The sequence below is a fragment of the Leucoraja erinacea genome, unplaced genomic scaffold (genome assembly GCF_028641065.1).
Source record: "Leucoraja erinacea ecotype New England unplaced genomic scaffold, Leri_hhj_1 Leri_1459S, whole genome shotgun sequence".
NCBI lineage: Eukaryota > Metazoa > Chordata > Chondrichthyes > Rajiformes > Rajidae > Leucoraja > Leucoraja erinaceus.
In genome coordinates this window covers 25,001-28,467 of record NW_026575736.1, presented here as the reverse complement: position 1 = coordinate 28,467, position 3,467 = coordinate 25,001, and the positions used below count along the sequence as shown (strand labels likewise).

Sequence of the window (3,467 nt, the reverse complement as noted above, 5' to 3'; positions counted from 1 at the left end):
GAGACTTTTTCGGCCAAAAATCAGCAACTTGACGATGAAATGCAAAATAAAATAAAAGCAAAATAAAGCATGATTTCTCCACCCTCTCTCTCTCCCCCCTCACTCTCTCCTGCCCCCTCTCTCTCCCCCTGTGAGATGGGAGGGAGGGAGAGAGAGAAAGGGGTGAGGGGGGGGGGGGGGAGAGTGAGTGAAGGAGAGAGAATGATTGCATACAAAAATGACATACAAAAGCAGTAAATTCTCTCTCACTGTACGTGTGGAGGAGGGAGATGGGGAGGGGGGGAGGAAGATGCCCCCTCCTGATCTACCCTCACTCCCACCCTCTCTAACCTCCCTCCCCCCCACTCTATCCCCCTCCCCGCCACCCCCCTCCATCTCTGCAGGGCACCAGGTCAACCTACTATGAAGGACCTAAGTTTTCCGGGAGCTTTTTCGGTAGGTCAGTCTCAAGGGGTCCGACTAGGGCACTTTTTTTCTCCCTATCCGATCCCAGTCAAACTACGGCCTCTTACTCAGTCGTCTGTTGGTGGTCCCAGCGATACCCTGTTAACTACGTCAATGTTAAGGTTCATATGTTAAAACAGACAACTCACAATAAGTTGGATAAACCAACACAAGCTTTACTGATCATTTAGCCGGCGAGAGTGCCAGGGGATACAAAGTCAAGTATGCAACACACACTTAACCCTCCTGGGCCATCACTCTAATGAACAAAGATATACAGCATCTTTTTATAGTATTTTGGAAACGTAGTCACATGTTTATACAGAGTTGAAGCAATGACGTCTAACACATCAATCACAGAGTATATCCATTCAAGGCATTCTTGTCACTAACACAATACTTCTCATGCAATGGTTATATCGAGCACAAACTTTTGTTACAACCCTCCAAACAGGAACTTAGTCAAATGTCTATCATCTGCAGTACCTTCTTAAACAATGTAAGGATCTTTTTCAATTACACACAGAAGTTCCTGTTCACAGAGACCCAACTCCAAAGGAAACACGTCCTCTCAAGGCTTCTGTTTACAGGCCAGCACCATCTCAGGAAACACATCCTCTCCCACCATAGAAACATTGACAATAGGTGCAGGAGTAGGCCATTCGGCCCTTCGAGCCTGCACCGCCTTTCAATATGATCATGGCTGATCATCCAACTCAGTATCCTGTACCTGCCTTCACTCCATACCCCCTGATTCCTCTAGCCACAAGGGCCACATCTAACTCCCTCTTAAATATAGCCAATGAACTGGCCTCAACTACTTTCTGTGGCAGAGAATTCCACAGATTTACCACTCTCTGTGTGAAAAAAAATTTCTCATCTCGGTCCTAAAACACTCCCCCCTTATCCTTAAACTGTGACCCCTTGTTCTGGACTTCCCAACATCAGGAACAATCTTCTTGCATCTAGCCTGTCCAACCCCTTAAGAACCCCTCCTCGTTTGTTCACCCGTGGTCGGGGCTGTTGAACCCTCAGCAGTCGCCGCTACCGAAGGTCCGAAGCCCTCGCGTCGGGGCGTCGGGAAGGATTGGAACACTCCGCAGCATGGAGCTCCCGAGTCGGCCTCTTCTTACCGGAGACCGCGGGCTTCACGGTGTTAAAGTCCACAGGCCCCGAGATTGGAGCTCCACACGGGCGGTCCTCGGCAAAGGAGACAAATCGCATCTCCGTCGAGGTAAGTGGCTAAAAAATAGGTTCCCCAAATCCCCCCCCCCCGCCCCCTCCCCATGTAAAACAAACCTAGAAACACTAAAACATACTTTTAAAACATACTTAAAATACGGGAAGCGGTGACTCCGGATTAATCCTGACGCCTTTCGCCAGCGAGAAGAAGACAGAGGAATGACGAGGAGATGGCCCACGAGGGAGAGGGGGAGGGGGATGTCCGTTTAATTTGGAGAATTCAATGTTCATGTCATTGGGCTGTAAGCTATGAGTTGCTGTCCCTCCAGTTTGTGTGTCACCTCACTCTGGCAATGGAGGAGGCCCAGGACAGAGAGGTCAGTGTGAGAATGTGAATGGGAGTTAAAATGGTTGGCAACTGGGAGATCCAGCAGGCCTTGGTGGACCGAGCACAAGTGTAGGGTGAAATGCACGCCTAGTGTAGATACAAGGAACAGCAGATGCTGGTTTACAAAAAGAGACACAATCTGCTGGAGTAAGTTGCACCTCTGGAGAGCATGGACAGGCAACATTCTAGGTCAGGACCCTTCTTCAGACTGCTTGGTGTGGGGGGTGGAGAAAGTTGGAAAGGAGAGGTGGGAGTGGTCGCCTTAGATTGCCTTCCCTCTACAGATGCGGCCTGACCCACTGAGTTCCTCCACTGCTCTGGAGGGAATGGACAGACAACGTTTTGAGTCAGGACCCTTCTTCAGACTGATTGGAGAGTGGGGGGGGAAGCTGAAAAGAGAGATATGGGGCTGGACAAAGCCGGGCAAGTGATAGGTGGATACAAAATGCTGGAGTAACTCAGCGGGACAGGCAGCATCACTAGAGAGAAGGAATGGGTGATGTTTCAGGTTGAGAATCTTCTTCAGAAGTGATAGGTGGATATAGGTGAGGGAGACACAAGAAACTGCAGATGCTGGAATCTTGCATAGAACACAATTTAGTTAGATGCACAGAATCTCTTGCCCAGAGTGGGGGAATCGAGGACCAGAGGACATGGGTTCAAGGTGAAGGGGAAAAGATTTAACAGGAATCTGAGGGGTAACTTTTCAACAGAGAGTGGTGGGTGTATGGAACAAGCTGCCGGAGGAGGTAGTTGAGGCTGGGACTATCCCAACATTTAAGAAACAGTTATAGACAGTTACATAGATAGGCCAAGTTTGGAGGGATATGGACCAAATGCAGGCAGGTGGGACTAGTGTAGCCGGGACATGTTGGTCGGTGTGGTCAAGTTGGGCCGAAGGTCCTGTTTCCACACTGTATCACTCTATGACTCTAACACAAAGTGCTGAAGTAACTCAGCGGGTCAGGCAGCATCTCTGGAGAACATGGATAGGTGACGTTTCACACAGTGCTAGAGTAACTCAGCGGGTCAGGCAGTATCTGTGGGGAACATGGATAGGTGACGTTTCACAGAGTGCTGAAGTAACTCAGCGGGTCAGGCAGCATCTGTGGGGAACATGGATAGGTGACATTTTGGGTCAGGACCCTTCTTCAGACTGATACTGTGTTAACAGATGAGGGTGTGATCGGCAGATGAATGACGTAAGTGACAGAGACGAGGGAAAATAAGGAGATAAAAGGGTGTGAGATCAGGAGAGAGGAATGTATATGTGCAGCTTTAAGGGACATTGGTCAGGTAGCATTTGGAGTATTGCATACAGTACTGGTTCTGATCACTCCATTACAGGACTGATGTGGAGGCTTTGGGGAAGGTGCAGAGATGGTTAACCAGAATGGCTTAAAAACAAGGAACAGCAGACGCTGGTTTACAAAAAAGGACACAAAATGCTGGA

General features: G+C 49.0%; 1 protein-coding gene across 4 annotated transcripts in view; it reads right to left on the bottom strand.

Annotated features, from left to right (window-relative positions):
- Nucleotides 1-599: 599 nt before the first annotated feature.
- LOC129715860 (zinc finger protein 135-like) overlaps nt 600-3,467 on the bottom strand; it is a 7,204-nt gene continuing 4,336 nt past the window's right edge. For all 4 annotated transcript variants that reach the window (XM_055665744.1, XM_055665745.1, XM_055665746.1 and 1 more), the window contains exon 2: nt 600-3,467. This exon is cut by the window's right edge and continues 2,016 nt beyond it. The gene's annotated coding sequence lies outside the window, so the exon portion shown is untranslated.